Here is a 17,891-nt window from a genome sequence, read left to right as displayed (position 1 = left end):
AAGCAAAGCTGGGGACTTCTGATGGCTTGCAGACTATCCTGGGGAAAGGCAAAGGATACTTGAGGTGGGGAGAGGGGAGACAGGCAGAAATACCTAACATTATTAGAGTGCCAGAAGCTCCCTTGAATCTGCCTCAAGGTAAATGGACCCCACTCTTAGGAAGAGGTTTGGGGCAGATGGTCGGTGGGTCAGCTTTGAGGCCCTAGCTGCGCGAGGCCGGGGCAGCCGTCCGCCCCGCTCGCCCCAGGCCGCCGACAGGAGGCGCGCGAGGGCCTCAGGGTGCCGCTGGCTGGGAGGAGCGGGTGCTGGGCTGGGTCCCGGGCCGGGCGGGGCTCTAGGGCAACTTTTTGGTTGGTTGCCGCCGGGTGCTGATTGCCCAGGCCCCTTTTAAACTGGGTGTCTCCCTGTCTCTCTCCCCTTTCTGCCTCCGCGCGTGACTCGGTAAGTGGCTTTTCACCAGCTCGACGCTAAAGCCCTCCGCGTGGCCCGAGGTTCTCTCCAGTGGCACTTACCAGGAGCGCCCCTCCTGTCCGCGCGTCCGCCCCATGTGGGCGGCTAGGGCTCATGTTAGACCTCAGCTCTGCTCCCCCTCAGAGAGGCCTCCCAGGCCCCACGGGAGCCGCTGTGAGAGCTCTTCTGCGGCGAGGACATCCTCAGGGTACCGGGGACCCTTCCTCCCCAGAAATAACGCTCTTGGCGCCTAAGGTCCCTCTTTCCCCCAGGGGTCGAGGCGCCCGTCACTTGTGCCTGGGACCCCGATACTCAAGGGATCCGGGCCACATGGAGCTTCAAGCTCCTTTTGCAATAAAAAGAGAAAAAACAAACGACTCTTGGAGGAGCCGACCCGGGGCGGAGGCGCAGAGCCCTGGACGGTGTGCGAGTTGAGACGCACGCGGGGCCCCCACCGGGGGCTCTGAGGACTCTGACACGGTCTATTTAGGAAGCGGATGAGATCATGGGCCTGAAACACTTTAGCCTTCAAGGCAGAGCAGTGTTAATTCCGGTATTAGCAAGTAACGGAGGTAATTTCGCCCACACAGGCATTCCCCCTCCGCAAATGCCTCTCAGTTGCCACTTCGCTCTGTGGTTGGGCTCTTTAAAAGGTCTACGTGACTCTTGTGGGAGCGGTTAACTACTGTGAGCCTTGATGAGGGAGCAGTTTTTCTCCCCTTTTCAGCATTGACAGTGCGTTATGCAGCATAGGACCCTCTTTCCTAACGTGTGTGGGTCTCATGAGCGGGAGGCCCGTCATCGTTTTCTGGCCTGAGAAGTCGGAACCTTTGGGGTTCTGACTTGTGTTCGCCAAGATAAACAGGAAAAGTGGCCCTAGAGAAAGTTTGTCTCGAGGAAGCGTTTCCAAGTTCCACTCTGGTCCTCAGCATTAGAGGGCATTTTAAGTGTTTTACCGGTATACATTCCTATCGAAAGCGTTACTCCCCGGATTTAATAAAATTTGTAAAGATCTCAATTTATAAGCTGACTGATGAAGGAATCGTTATCGCTGGTACCGCTTAGTGATCTCTTGAAATGGGAGGCTTGTGGGATGTTTACATGTTTGCCTCAGTGGTGAAAGATCTTTTTACTGATCAGAAAGTATCTGATTTTACTGATGCGAGCTGTGTCCTAAGCACGGCTTTTTTTTTTTTTTTAAACCGCCTTAGGAGAGGGACATGGCTGAGAGCCAGTGTCTATTTAAAGACTGTGGGAAGTGAGCAAGTGTTGACAGGACTGTTCTCAATTCGATGGCCTCCGCCTCTGTACACTAGTTTCAGGCTTCCTTTGCTTTTTTTTTTTTTTAATGTGAAGAGTTTGTTTCCATCTTTCATAGGCAGATACTGTTACCAGTAATGTTTATAGTTTTTCCCCAAGTTGATATTGTTCCATGCTAGTGTAACAAGGAGATAAAGTTAGAAAGATGGTGACTGCTGACATTCTATAAAATGGAGACGCCCAGGGTGTCTCCTGGCTGGGAATTTCAGGAGATTCGCAGTGTCAGGAAATTAGGAAAATATTGCTGTTTTACAGGAATTCTACTCAAAGTTAGCTCTTTAGTCAACAAAGGTAAATAGCCCAATAAGATACTCTTTACCAAAAAGAGAGAAAAAAAAAAAAAAGACACAAAATGCCCAAAACAATATTGTAATTATCCTCCAATTAAAATAAATAATTTTTAAAAACTTAGTGATATTTTTAACATTGTTTTTCTCTCTTTCCTACCAGGCTGACAAGATGCTGACAAGCTTAAGGTATGGACCTAATGGAGAAAATCTGGCCTGAGTTATTAGTTGGATAGAATTCTTGGCCAAGGATGAGAACCCTAATCTGATTGGATACCCTCTGCTCTGATGGGTTAAAGGATTTACCTGAGGCCAATTTGATGGGCAGGAATGTATTAAGTGCAATCACATCCTCCCCCTTTAAACATTATGTTTTAAATAAAATGGGGGGGGGGGGCTCTAGTAAATAAATAACATTTTATTATGCCAAGAAAAATGTTATTTTACAAAAGTATTTTTAAGTGATTGGCATCTAATCTTTAAAGATGTTTATCTTTGGCAATGGTGGCCATTTTGAGTTAATTTTTTTTTTAATGTCAGAATATTGCTATGCCTGATTTGACAATATGTAGTTCATTGGGGAATTCATTTTCCTTACCTGCACTGCTTTTATAAACATGGTTTGGTCACTATATTTTCTTAAATCTAATTTAGTAATTGCTGCTCTAATTACCTACTGTGATACTTCTCTTACAGGGCTGGTGCTTGAAAGAAGCTTTTCCAGGAGATAAGGTGTATTTGAACATGTGATGATTGATATATACAGAATAGAGTTTTTTGCTATTTGTCCTTTTCATGGTGGTAGCAGGGGTGAATTTTAGGAAAAAACTGCCAAGTATCTGTAAAAATATATATCTGCCCTGTAGAGAATTTTTGGCAGAATTCAATTCCATTATTTAAAACAGTTTTTCTGCCATCCAGCCTGAATCTTGACACAGTAGCTAGACTAGCTATTCTACAACTATCTTAAAAGAGAATTTGGTTAGCTGCTTTAATTTACAAAGGTTATTTTTAAATCCCATTCTTTTGACTATGCTAAACCTCTGGGTTTTGTGCTTGCAGTTTGTCTTATCATTTTGATGGTTAAATTTGACCCATTGTATAGAGGACAGGTAAGTGGAGTTTGTTGCATAGCATTTTGAGGGTAGGGCCTGAGGAACTGTTCTACACTTTGATTATAGTGGTAATTACATCTGTCAGAAATTTGGAGTGAGTTTTACTGAATGTAAATTCAATTTCAATAAATATGACTTAAAAACTTTCCCTTTCTGGCATCTTAAATGAGATTTCCAATGAAATCTGTGGGAAGACTTGGGTCAGTGATAAAACTGCTGAGAATAAAGTGGGCAAAAACATCAAAATCACCTTGGGATCATGTAAGTGTGTAAATGCTTGAGAAATAGTCAAAGGATGTGTTACCTTACCCATCAAGGATATACAAGTTTTCTTTATAGATGTTTCAGACAACAGCTTTTGGCAGGTTGTGTGTGAGTGGTATGACACTTCCCTGTCTCTTGACAATGTATACTAGTAGCCACATCGTAGCAGAAAATGAAGTGTGACAATTACACAACAAAATTTAGACTGGCTTTGGCAGATTCTGGCTAAACCAGGGAATTAAGTGAGGCGTGAGTGAAAGTTGCTCAGTCTGACTCTGCGACCCCATGGACTGTATAGCCTGCCAGGCTCCTCTGTCCAGGGAATTCTCCATGCTAGAATATTGGAGCTGTTCCCCTGGGATCTTCCAAACCCAGGTCTCCCACATTGCAGGCAGATTTTTTACCAGCCAAGCCACCAGGGAGAATGCTGAATAACTGGGTTAATGGCTAAGCTTGGTGCATAAGTTATGTGGATACTTTCCATGGGGATGTGCAAGGGTTCTTTTGAAAAGGGATGGGCCAGTTCATTCCTGTGGATAACAGGTCTAGCCACAGCCTGTTGAGCCCTACTCACCGTGATCAGGAACCCTGGCAGCTGTGTTGTGCCATCTTGCCTGTAGGAGGAAGTGGGGCTTTCAGGTGCCTTCTTGTGCCTCCAGAGATGATGCATAATCGCTCCATCTCCCCCAACCCGTTTCCCTGTACCCTGACAATGGAGCGTTCCAATACCTTGCTTAAGTAAAATCTAGGACCACCAAAGTGAGTTGCAGCCGGTTCAGCAGTCAGCTTGCCCTCCTTGGCATCATACATGCCTACATGTTGCGCTAAAAGCAAGAGTGACTAAGCATGACTAAAACTACCAGGCCCTGAAGAGCAGCAGATCTGGAGCTGAAATGTTTTCAGAGGACTTGTTATTCCAAGGGAGGAGCTTTGGGCATGAAGAGAATCTTTATATCTTTTATACCCAAACCACGTTCCCGGAATGATCTGAGGGTGGCTTATAAACAAATTGGGGGCTTTCCTGGTGGCTCAGACAGTAAGAATCCACCTGCAATGTGGGAGACATGGTTTCAATCACTTGGCTGGGAAGATCGCCTGGATTGGACATGACTAAACAAATAGCAACATGATAATTAGAGGGGAGAACTGGTGCTGAATTTCCAATACTTTGGACACCTCATGCAAAGAGCCAACTCATTGGAAAAGATCCTGATGCTGGGAAAGACTGAGGGCAAGAGAAAGGATGAGGATGAGATGGTTGGATGGCATCAACTCAATGGACATGAGCTTGAGCAAACTCTGGGAGATAGTGAAGGACAGGGAAGCCTGGAGTGCTGCAGTTCATGGGGTCTCAAAGAGTCAGATGAGACATAGCAACTGAAATACAAAAGCTCAGCAACTAGAGTGCAGGATATAAAACCAAGCCACTAGACCTGATGCTTTAAGGCTCCCACCAGTATGACTGAGCTTCCTAGGAGTCAGGAAATCCAGTTGGCAAATTGGTCATTTTGCACTTGAATGTAAATTTTAAATGGACAAGGTGGAGGAGGCAGGGTCATTTGTATTCTAGGCTCCCTGGAACCCAAATAAGATTCTCATTTCTCCCTCATGAAATAGAATAGAGAAAGTGGATAACTAAATGGGGATCTAGAGATAGTAAAGAATGATAAGATCAGTCAGCCAGTGACCCCTGTGAGCCAAAGTTGGGGATGAAACCTCAAGAGGAAAGCCATGTTGAGACTGAATAAGTAAACAGATGTGTATGGAAAACTTATTTTAATTTTGTACTCATAAAAATTGCCTTTCCAAAATTTTCCTTGTGTTTGTAAACTGAAAAGTTTATAAACTGATTCTGGTATTTTATAAAATTCTCTGACTTGGGACTGTGCAACCACAGCTAGCAAGCCCCCTGGTGGAGTTTATCTGTACTGCAAAGGCCAAGTATCTTAAGGTACCCTCCACAGTTGCCATCTGCATTTCTGGAATAGCTCCACATCAATCTGGTTCAGTTCAGTTCAGTCATGAGATAAAACCTAGTTAATTCAGGATGATGTAGGTCACCATGATTTGTTTCTGGGAATGTTGTAGTTGATGGAATGATTTTCCAGTTGGGCAAATGCTCTGACATGTTACTCCCACTATCTATGGCAGAATAGAGCCCATTGTATTATTTACAGGCCTTCTGTAGTGGAGAAAAATGTGGAACTTTGAGAATTATCATAGAGTTCAAACTACTCCAGTACAGTAGCCACTAGCTACATGTGGCTATTGAACACTTGACATGTGGCTAGTGCAAATAGGTAATAAGCTGAGGTGTAAAAAACATAAGCTTTGGAAGAATTATTTTTAAAAGTACATTTACAACCTTTCGTATTTTTTAGATTCCACTGATACAGAAAACAAATTTGTGGTTACCAAAGGGGAGAAGGAAGTGGGGAGGGACAAACTAGGGGTATGGGATTAACACATACAAGTTGCTATAGTACATAAAATAGATAAGCAATAAGGATATACCCACTATCTTGTAATAACTTTCTTGTAATCTGCAAAAATACTGACTCACTATGTTGTACACCTGGAACTAACACAATACTATAATATTAATACTATAATACACAATACTTAATAATACTTAATACACAATACTATAAAAAAGCAAAATGGCTGTCTGGGGAGGCCTTACAAATAGCTGTGAAAAGAGAGAAGCGAAAAGCAAAAGAGAAAAAGAACTATATAAGCATCTGAATGCAGAGTTCCAAAGAATAGCAAGAAGAGATAAGAAAGCCTTCCTCAGCAATCAATGCAAAGAAATAGAGGAAAACAACAGAATGGGAAGGACTAGAGATCTCTTCAAGAAAATTAGAGATACCAAGGGAACATTTCATGCAAAGATGGGCTCAATAAAGGACAGAAATGGTAGGGACCCAACAGAAGCAGAAGATATTAAGAAGAGGTGGCAAGAATACACAGAAGAACTGTACAAAAAAGATCTTCACAACCCAGATAATCACGATGGTGTGATCACTCACCTAGAGCCAAACATCCTGGAATGTGAAGTCAAGTGGGCCTTAGAAAGCATCACTACGAACAAAGCTAGTGGAGGTGATGGAATTCCAGTTGAGCTATTCCAAATCCTGAAAGATGATGCTGTGAAAGTGCTGCACTCAATATACCAGCACATTTGGAAAACTCAGCAGTGGCCACAGGACTGGAAAAGGTCAGTTTTCATTCCAATCCCAAAGAAAGGCAATGCCAAAGAATGCTCAAACTAACACACAATTGCACTCATCTCACATGCTAGTAAAGTAATGCTCAAAATTCTCCAAGCCAGGCTTCAGCAATACGTGAACCGTGAACTTCCTGACATTCAAGCTGGTTTTAGAAAAGGCAGAGGAACCAGAGATCAAATTGCCAACATCCGCTGGATCATGGAAAAAGCAAGAGAGTTCCAGAAAAACATCTATTTCTGCTTTATTGACTATGCCAAAGCCTTTGTGTGGATCACAATAAACTGGAAAATTCTGAAAGAGATGGGAATACCAGAACACCTGACCTGCCTCTTGAGAAACCTGTATGCAGGTCAGGAAGCAACAGTTAGAACTGGACATGGAAAAACAGACTGGTTCCAAATAGGAAAAGGAGTACGTCAAGGCTCCTTATTGTCACCCTGCTTATTTAACTTATATGCAGAGTACATCATGGGAAATATCGGGCTGGAAGAAGCACAAGCCGGAATCAAGATTGCCGAGAGAAATATCAATAACCTCAGATATGTAGATGACACCACCCTTATGGCAGAAAGTAAAGAGGAACTCAAACGCCTCTTGATGAAAGTGAAAGAGGAGAGTAAAAAAGATGGCTTAAAGCTCAACATTCAGAAAACGAAGATCATGGCATCTGGTCCCATCACTTCATGGGAAGTAGATGGGGAAACAGTGGAAACAGTGTCAGACTTTATTTTTCTGGGCTCCAAAATCCCTGTAGATGGTGATTGCAGCCATGAAATTAAAAGATGCTTACTCCTTGGAAGGAAAGTTATGACCAACCTAGATAGCATATTCAAAAGCAGAGACATTACTTTGCCAACAAAGGTCCATCTAGTCAAGACTATGGTTTTTCCAGTGGTCATGTATGGATGTGAGAGTTGGACTGTCAAGAAAGCTGAGCGCCAAAGAATTGATGCTTTTGAACTGGTGTTGGAGAAGACTCTTGAGAGTCCCTTGGCCTGCAAGGAGATCCAACCAGTCCATTCTGAAGGAGATCAGTCCTGGGTGTTCCTTGGAAGGACTGATGCTAAAGCTGAAACTCCAGTACTTTGGCCACTTCATGCGGAGAGTTGACTCATTGGAAAAGACTCTGATGCTGGGAGGGATTGAGGGCAGGAGGAGGAGGGGACGACAGAGGATGAGATGGCTGGATGGCATCACCAACTCGATGGACATGAGTTTGGGTGAACTCCGGGAGCTGGTGATGGACAGGGAGGCCTGGCGTGCTGCAGTTCATGGGGTTGCAAAGTCAGACACGACTGAGCAACTGAACTAAACTGAACTGATAATACACTTAATACTATAATACACAATACCATAAATCAACTATACATCAATAAAAAATATAAAATCTTAATTTTATATTGATTACAAGTTAAATGATAGTATTTTGGAAATATTAAAATTATATATAAATGTGACTTGCATTATATTTCTGTTAGGCAGTACTGATCTAAAACATGAAATATTCATGGAAACATGAAGATAGTGGCCCCCTAATCCAAGAGAGAGATGTTGGTGTCCTACTACACAGGGAGGGCCTGGAGGACAAGCAAAAGTAAAATTAAGTAATTCTGGACGTAAAATGCAGAGTTCACAGGTAAGAAGACAATTTTCAAGGACAGGAGGTGCAGGTGTGGGGAGCCAGTGGTACAGACTTGACATAAATTATACACTCAAGCTGCTAGCGCTTCTGGAGCTTTTAAATAAAAGACCAGAATGGATTCATTAAATACTTGTTCGGAGACTCCCCTGTGCAAGTACTTGTATTCACTAGGATAATCAAAGGTCAGGGGACAGGATGTACTATATCCCCTCAAAACACAGCCTCCTTAGTGAAGAATCCGTGTGAAGAGCGCTTCTGGTTTCCTGACCCAGTTGGTTGCGTCTGTGTGTGTAGGAACATGGTCTTTCAGGTTTTTCGTGGAAGGAGAAAAATTACGGGAGGTGGCACCTTAAATAGTACCAGAACTTACGTACAGTATAATTTTTCAAAATACCATATGTTAAGCAAAATATTCACGAAATTTTCTCTGTGCCATGTTTTCACTCAACTCAGCTCTAAGAAGCAGGTCTGTGTAAAATCCCTTTTTGTAATTTTCTTATTAATGGATGAATTTTAGCCATTTTGTCTTTTAACAATAGGTGGACATTTTTTCCTTTAGTTTTCTTGTTTGCCTTAAGCAGTGATTCTTAAGAGGGGCTTTGGGGGTGGGGGGACTCTTTGACCCTCCTTGGGGACATTTGGTCATGTCTGAAGACATCTGTGATTCTCACAAGTGGGTAGGCAGGGCCTGCTCCCGGCATCTAGTGTGGTGTGGAGGCCAACATCTCTACTGGGCAGAGGCTGAAAAACCCTGTCTTAGAAAATATTCCCAACAGCATGAGCCTCTAAGGTGGTACTGAGTGTGCTGCACGCTACTCCCCAAATTCTCCTCCCCCCTCCAAAGGTTCTCTGTACCTTGAGGCCAGAGGGGCCTGCATTGCCAGCTTCATTGTTCTCACTTCTAAGTGAATTTTCATTTCATAGTATTTACAAAATAGCAATTTGTTATTTTAAGCAAAGAACTATTGGGATTTTCTTCTAGGTTCCCCAAAGTTAGTTTGAGTGTTGGCTGTTATAAGCATCCAGAAACTCGACAATTGCTCATCACAAACTAGTGGTTTTCTTAATCAGAGTTGACTGGTCAAACTGGATGTTTCAGCTTGATCACTGAGACAAAGCTTACCCAAGTCAGCTGAGGGACCATCAGATTCCTGGCCTGGACCTAGACTCCAGAAACCACCCAAAGGTTGTTACCATGATCTACTTCAACAAATAGCTTCAGTCCTTACAAAAGAACATTCACAAACCAGCTGTGGAACAAAAACTCAAGGAACTGAGACCAAACATCATTGATCATGATCCAGCTCCAATTTTAACCGAAGATCCTGCCTAATTTTAGAACCAAAAGAACAACAAAGACCTGAAAACACTGAATTATGCTGGGAAAATTAAAACAAGCCCCTCTGAGTTGGCTGGAGTGGAATCTGAGTTGTTAATGCCTGTGCCACCAGTCAGACCCCTTTCAAACTCTGGGAAGTCACTGTCACCCCAAAATGCATTTAAAGCAGTTGATGCTGTTGGCAGAGGTGATGGATAACATAATTGCTCTCAAATGTAGCAGTGGAACAAGATAGGCATCCATAGCAACTCGGGGAAATCACTGGAAACAGTGAGATTTGGGGCCAGTATTAGTGGGGCTCTGCCTACCTCTCAGGTTGAAGTGCCCTTCCTTGCTGTCTTCTGAGAATGGGCATTTGTAATCATACACTTTCTTGCATAAAAATATATAGCACATGGCCTGTGGTTACAGGCTAGCATGCCAAACTTCTGCGGCCCCAGGGCCAGCATGACCAGGATGAAGTGGATGAGGTCCCTGAGGTCGTTCAGGGAGCACTGTATGCCGTTCACAGCGCTTCGCTCTGCTTCCAGAATGATCTGAAGAAGCTGGATTATGGTGATGTCAAAGGACCAAAGGCCTACAGGGCAGCGATGTTAGGGGAGAAGAAATGGAAAGAAATATCAGACACTTCAGTGAGAATTCCAGCTGTAGCACTGACTTGCATGGTCAGGTTGGATAAATGAAGCTTTCGGTGGCTGTTTCCTCCTCTGTGAGATGGGAATCTCAAGATCCCATCTCAGTGGAGGATTACATGAGACAATACTATGATGTGTACACTATCATGCCTGGTATGGTAATTACAATCAATAATTTGTCATAGGATAAATTATATTTTTGAATCACCATCACCACCAGTATCACTGGGTAGCAATATAATTTCATTTTGGATGTATTTATTTACGTCTCCATTTCACGCCCCAAACAGAACAAAGAACCAAGTCTGGGCTTCACATTCAGCTCCAATTCCATGCTTTTCCCCTTCCCTCCTGGTTTGTCAGAGGAGAAATTAGCTTCCTCTCCCCTCCCTACCTTCAACCACATTTGTTGTGATTGGCTATCCACTCCAACATTCTTGCCTGGAGAATCCCATGGACTGAAGCTACAGTGCAGGGGGTCACAAAGAGTCGGACACAACTGAGTGACTAACCCTTTCAGTAGTCACTAAGTCATGTCTGACTCTTCCGACCGTTTGATTATACTTGGAAAGCAGGCTCAGGACCTGCCATGCAGGCACCAAATAAGTGAGAAACCAGGTGGCAATGCTGTCCTTGAGTGACAGTCCTGGAGGCGCCTGCTCCAGATTCTGCCAACAGCCACTTTCCTGGATTCTCCCTGAAATCCAGCTCTGGCCCTGCACAGGCGTCTTGTTTGCCTTGTCCTGATCTCTGGACTCAGCCCTGAGCTCAAGAATAATTTGGATTGAACATGCTGTGTCCTCCAGTATCTGTCCCTGAAGAGCACTGGCCAGGCCTTCTGTCCTCATAGGCTGCCCTTGTCACCATGCGGCGGCCCTCTCCTGGGACTCTGGCCCGGGCTCCCCCTCCTTCCGGGCCATCCCAACCACTCGGCACACAACCTCGAAGCCCCAGAGCTTGGCCTGCCAAAGGACTCTGACCTGGAGCTCACCTGTAAACTGGCACGTGGCCCCTAAGACCCGGTGCTGACAGGTTGGAGATATTTATAAAATGCTGCAGCCGCACAAGGTGAGAGCTGATTCTGCACTGACAGAACTGTTTGTAAACTGAGGACAGAAAGAATCGTGGCTCTTAGATTTTAGAAAGCAAAGGGACTGTGGAGCAATGTGTCAAATCATGCTGTAGCCAAAGTTCTGTAACTTAGTTTCCACCCGGAATGGAAACAAGTATTTGCTGAGCAGATGCCTACGGTGCACTCTGTGCCTGGGGATTCATGGTGGACAGCCAGGCGGCCACAGGCCACTGGTCCCATGACCAAGACAGCCACCAGGCCTGGCCACGCTAAACACGCTAACCAGGGCTCGACACTATATCCTTTGGGGCACTGGTGCTTTTACCATGTGCAGTTTTGACCACGCCGCCAGCCCTGAGGTTGTTTGCAATTCTGCTGGGAATACAAGTGAGTGCCATTTGCTGGTGGTGGCCATGCATGTGGGAGTCATCCAGTATCTTGGCTCTCCATCTCACTGCCCAGCCCGCTCTCTGCACTTACACAACAGTGCTCGTGAACGCACCACAGTCACAGCCAAAATATACAAATGATGATGACGACTGAAGACGAGAGTTAATATTCATTTTCAGTAAATAGCTCTGATACCTGTGAAGGTTCTGCACTAAGCACATCCCCTGCAGGAATTGTTTCAAGGCATCCTCAGCATTTCCCTGATAGGAAGATACTATCATTACTATCCCATCTTACAGATAAGGAAACAGGGGCATAGGGAGCTTAGGTAACATGTCAACATCCTTGGGCAGCCTGGCTCCACATCCTGAGCTGGCTCCCTCGTGAGTATCAAGCATGTTCTGGTGTTTCTGGTATCCTTATCAAGAGTCAACAAGAAGAACTGCTATTGCCATGGAGAAAAACCCCAAGTTCCTCTCAGGCTCCTCTAGATTGTAGGCATTGCCAACAAAATTCCACATTCTCTAAACGTGATGTTTCTTTTGTCAGGAAGAGTCATTTGGACTTCTTTTCCCCTTTAGAACTAGTTTATTCTCATAATATAATGTGAATTGCGTAATCTTAAATTGCCAACCTGCATTCAATCATTTGTTCAATCAAAGACTGGGAAATACAAACCAAATAGCCTAATAAAAGGTAACTCACCCATCAGGTCCTTCACTTAAAATATTTTAGAGGTTAGGTCATCTCCAGATGAAAGGACAGGTTTCTAAATCATCTATTTGGAATTAGGAACGATTCCTTTCTCAAACATGCACATCACATCAGAGGAATGCAGTTCCCAGGCGAGCCCATGGCTTTATAAACCCTGGAACTAGATCTACAAACCTCTCATTTTCGCTCTCCCCATATCCCCAAGATTCTGTGGACCAAGACATGACAGAAATCAGGAAACCCGAACCCCATGCCCCCACCCCACTGTGGCTGGCCTCGGAGGTTAGGAGGGGAAGCTCTGAGCCACAGGAAGGCCGGGGGCCTTGCTGAAGCCCAGCGCCAGCTGAGATTCACAGCAGAAGCAGGCTGGGAGATGCTGAGTAAAGGAGGAAGTCAGCTTTCGATCCTTCTTCCACCACCCACCAGGACCCTCCATTCCATCACTTTGGCCCTGGGGGTGGAGGATTACCTGGCTTAGAGCTGTGGCCTCAGGGAGGAGTTCTGGAAACGATGACTGTGGATTGGGGATAGGGGTCAGGGATTGGGCACAAAAGTGATGCTCCCTGGGTGGAAACTGGATTACAGGCAGTTCATGTCTAAGAACAAAGTCCAGACTCTTTGCAGGTTGAGCGTCTGCAGGTTGAATCACTCAGGGCCAACAGGCTGTTAACCCCATCACTGCTGATACCCAACATGTCACTGATGAATTCATCGGGCATAAAATGACCAAAACTTTTTTAAACACCCTTACCAAACACCCTTACCAAATCATTAATGTCCTCATTGCCAGGGGTGAATGACATATGGTTGGTGACAGAGCTCTGAGACCAAGTTCTCAGGGTGACAAGCTTGTAGATGCTCAGTCAGGCACCTTGTCTCTGGGACAGGATTTCCCTCCTCTTCCCCAGGCAACTAAAGATAACTTTGGCCTCACCAAGCTGTCTTCTTTCCCCTCTCCCCATCCCAGTTCCACAGAGAAAAGATCCAGGTCAAAATACTCCTTCAGTGTAGATGCCATCTGAAGCATTTACATGCTTGAAAGTGAAAGTGTTAATTGCTCAATTGTGTCCGACTCTTCGCAACCCCATGGACTGCAGCCCACCAGGCTCCTGTGTCCATGGAATTTTTCAGGAAAAAATACTGGACTAGGTGACCATTCCCTTCTCCAGGGGATCTTCCTGACCCGTGGATTCAACCCCAGTCTTCTGCATCGCAGACAGATTCTTTACCATCTGAGCTACACCCTGGAAATAACTATTTTCACTTTCCCAGATCTCCACATTTTCACATTTTGGCCTTTGCACAACTGTCCACTTTGCCTGGAGCATTCTTCACTCTTCATGTCACCCACCTAGCTTGCCCTTCAGTTCAGTTCAGTTCAGTTGCTCAGTCATGTCTGACTCTTTGCAACCCCATGAATCACAGCACGCCAGGCCTCCCTGTCCATCACCAACTCCCAGAGTTCACTCAAACTCACGTCCATTGAGTTGGTGATGCCATCCAGCCATCTCATCCTCTGTTGATCCCTTCTCCTCCTGCCCCCAATCCCTCCCAGCATCAGAGTCTTCTCCAATGAATCAACTCTTCGCATGAGGTGGCCAAAGTACTGGAGTTTCAGCTTTAGCATCAGTCCTTCCAAAGAATACCCAGGGTTGATCTCCTTTAGAATGGACTGGTTGGATCTCCTTGCAGGCCAAGGGACTCTCAAAAGTCTTTTCCAACACCACAGATCAAAAGCATCAATTCTTCAGTGCTCAGCTTTCTTCACAGTCCAACTCTCATATCCATACATGACCACTGGAAAAACCATAGCCTTGATTAGACAGACCTTTGTTGGCAAAGTAATGTCTCTGTTTTTGATTATGCTATCTAGGTTGGTCATAACTTTTCTTCCAAGGAGTAACCATCTTTTAATTTCATGGCTGCAATCACCATCTGCAGTGATTTTGGAGCCCAAAAAAATAAAGTCTGACACTGTTTCCACTGTTTCCCCCTCTATTTCCCATGAAGTGATGGGACCAGATGCCATGATCTTTGTTTTCTGAATATTGAGCTTTAAGCCAACTTTTTCACTTTCCTCTTTCACTTTCATCAAGAGGCTCTTTAGTTCCTCTTTACTTTCTGCCATAAAGGTGGTGTCATCTGCATATTGATATTTCTCCCGGCAATCTTTAAGCCAACTTTTTCACTTTCCTCTTTCACTTTCATCAAGAGGCTCTTTAGTTCCTCTTTACTTTCTGCCATAAAGGTGGTGTCATCTGCATATTGATATTTCTCCTGGCAATCTTGATTCCAGCTTGTGCTTCTTCCAGCCCAGCATTTCTCATGATGTACTCTGCATATAAGTTAAATAAGCAGGGTGACAATATACAGCCTTGATGTACTCCTTTTCCTATTTGGAACCAGTCTGTTGTTCCATGTCCAGTTCTAACTGGACATGGAACTTGCCCTTCAGGGATCTCTTAATTGTGTCTCCCTCTGGGAAGGCTTCCCCAGCCCCCAAGACCAGATTTGGTGTCTCTCCTATGTGTCTCCGATCCTCTGTCCTTTCCTAACACAGCTCCTGTCACATTGTGTTGTTGGCTGTTGCTACTTACTCATTCATTGGTCTCCCATGCAGACACTCAGTGGAGCTAAGACCTCGTCTGATAAAGCACTCTTGTATCCCCAGTGTCTAAGACGGCTCTTGTCATGTAATGGGTTCTTGGTGAATGAATGATGAAGACTTACAATGACACAGCGGTGAGTCCATGAAATGCTTCTACAATTACTTAGCAACATCACACGCTGCAGAAAATCCTATGCTACACATGACCCACTGCTCACTGATTCTTGCCAGGATCACATTGAGAAAAGAAAGGTAATGGAGATGTAAGACAGGATGCTCAGGGTCCTGCCCTCATTCAAAGAGAACTGTGCTATTGGTCCAGTGACTGGAGGAACATTCTGGAAGGATAGGTTGGTTCATGTTTCTTTCAAAGGAATAAATACAGACCTGGTCTTTTAGCAACTCATGGCTTGAAGAAAAGTTTTTGCTTAATGGAAGTAAGAAAACAGCCAGATCAAAAGGACTTCTAGGAGCAAACACAGAAAATACACTGAGTGTCAGACAACCCATGTGGAACCAGCTAGATAGGATTCCCATGGTGACCAAGCCATAGTGTCCCCTGAGCCTGGGGAAGAGAACTGTGTCCATCAGGCCAGATAAAGCAGAAAGGGCTGTGAAGATGCTAAGCAGAGAGCCTCCGATCCTTGGACATAGGTGGAGCCAGTGGTGATGCAGTCAAAGCCCAGCACCTTTATGCAGAGGAAAGCCAGGCCCAGGCCAGGCCAAGAAGACAGTCTGCCTGCAGTAGGCTTCCCACCCTCATGGCACATGTGCACCAGCCTCCACGTATTTTGAAGGCAGACAGAAAACTCTGAGACTGTGGCCTGTTGGCCTGCAAGGTTAGGCTTATAGTTCTTTGGCTTTTCCAAAGTTTTGGACTTGTCAGTGAATCCATCAGTGGTTTCCCAAGAGTCCATTTCACCTGAAATAAAATCCAAATAAGCTGCATGTCAGCACTTGCCCTGATGCCCTCAGCCCATCCCAACCTCATCTGCTTCTTTGTTGGACAATTCCTGGGGGCACTGATGGCTTCCTACCCCAAGTATTTGGGTGTCTTTAAATGAGAGTCTCTGTCCAGAAATAGCAACGTGAGGGCAGGCTGCAAGTGTCCAGAAGTCAACACCCCTGGCAACAAGCCCTGATCAATGAGTGACAACACTTGGTGTTTCACTCCAGTTCCTTCGCCCTTGGTGGGATGATTTGGAGGTTTGTCCTGCACTGTCTCTCATAGGGCCCCAGGGAACAGACCCCTAATTTCCTGCAACACTAGTCCATACAGTAACATGTTCTTTATTGGCTTGTCTCCCTTCCTCGTCTCACATCCGATTCCTTCGCCACGCTTCCTGGGATCACCTTCCAAATAGATTACTTTTCACCTCAAATCCTTGTCTCCAGGATTGCACTGGAGAGAACCCAGACTAAGACATACAGTGAAGTCAGGAGGTGGATGCTGACCAGAGAGGGAAGACACAGGAGAGAGTAAAGAACAGAAGTGCACAAGCAGAGATGCAGCAACGAGCTCTTGGAAATAGTGGTAGATATTTCCTTTGAAGTTCTTTTCTGAAGAAGTAGATACTCATGAAAAGAGAATGACAAATACCTTTTTGTCTTCCAGGACAGAATAGGCAATGACTGCAAACAGATTTTTTAAATATGCAAGTATTTGTAAGACATAGCATAAATTAAACTCCAAAAAAGGATTAGAAGAGCCAAATAAGGCTACAAAGGAAGGAGAACAGGTTATGTGAGCTAAATCTGCTCTAGCTCAAGAGCTGTGGGAAGGGTGAATTTAGTCATAGAAAAAAATTTATTGCCATAGCAGGTTTTTTTTTAAAGACAGCAATAACAACAATAATGAATAAAGCTGCTAACACTGACAAGTTCTACTATATGTGGAAGGAAATAGGGCTTTATGAGGACTGTCTTATCTAATCACATCCCTGCCATTAGTTCTGTTACTGTTATCCTATCTATCTACTTACTCCATTCATCCATCATGTAAATATGTATATCTATTTATCTATCTCTACAGATACTTATATTTCATCCATATAGTGAGATCTGGTGAGGTTTAATTGCAAAAGAACTTAAGAGGAAAGATAATTATAAGGAGTCCAGAAAGGGAAACTGACACCAGAAACAATCCCTGGGCTGTGTTGCCCTGGCAGATGGGCAACACTGTCAGTAGGCAAGTGTGGTTCTTGTCTTGAGAGAATGGGGTCATATTTAGTACTGGCAGGTTCCCTTTCCTGTCATCCTCATCCTAATGATAAACAATTTCTGATTTTAAAAACACTGCTGGTAGCAGGGATGGCCATTTTATCTATTGTCTTGACCAACAAATAGCCCATATTCCCTGACATAGTTGTCTCTCTAGCTTAGCATCATTAGGAAAGAGGCTTCTAAGTAAGATAGGGAGGAGTAATTTGCCCTAAGGACCATGAAATAGGTTTCTCAGGCTGTAAACTGCACATTCCCTGGGGGAGTGCTACTCACAGTGGCAACTCTCTGAATGGAATCACTGGAGTTGTTTAGTAGACAACCTGTGTAACTGTACATGGCAGACCATCTGCTCTCACCAATGAGATCAACCGTATGAGCTGAATGACCAGCAGTTCCACTGGAGCCTTCTCATTTCTCACAGTTTCCAGGCATATTTGCAGACAAAATATTGAGATTATGGTTAGAAACTAGCTCTGGAAAGGAGAAATAGAACATTGACATATAGGAAGGAAAAAAACCAAGAGCTGTCTCTGAGTTTGCATTACTTTGAATGTTTACAGCCTCTTGTTGCCTTTCTAGGAAATGCCCTCCTGTATTATTGC

General features: G+C 44.4%; 1 long non-coding RNA gene and 1 other non-coding gene across 2 annotated transcripts; both read left to right on the top strand.

Moving 5' to 3' along the window:
- The first annotated feature begins 233 nt into the window (after positions 1-233).
- Positions 234-3,318, top strand: LOC147374499 (uncharacterized). Its single transcript, XR_015162830.1, has 3 exons — positions 234-441; positions 2,221-2,246; positions 2,754-3,318. It is a non-coding gene; the product is annotated as an uncharacterized LOC147374499 (long non-coding RNA).
- LOC147374500 (small nucleolar RNA SNORD93) lies at positions 2,300-2,372 on the top strand. The gene has a single exon (XR_015163321.1). It is a non-coding gene; the product is annotated as a small nucleolar RNA SNORD93 (small nucleolar RNA).
- Positions 3,319-17,891: the final 14,573 nt, after the last annotated feature.

The sequence above is a fragment of the Bos grunniens genome, chromosome 4 (assembly GCF_055505025.1).
Source record: "Bos grunniens cultivar Pamir isolate PY7600 chromosome 4, Bosgru_T2T1.0, whole genome shotgun sequence".
Lineage (NCBI taxonomy): Eukaryota > Metazoa > Chordata > Mammalia > Artiodactyla > Bovidae > Bos > Bos grunniens.
This window is presented reverse-complemented; position numbering and strand designations above follow the sequence as displayed.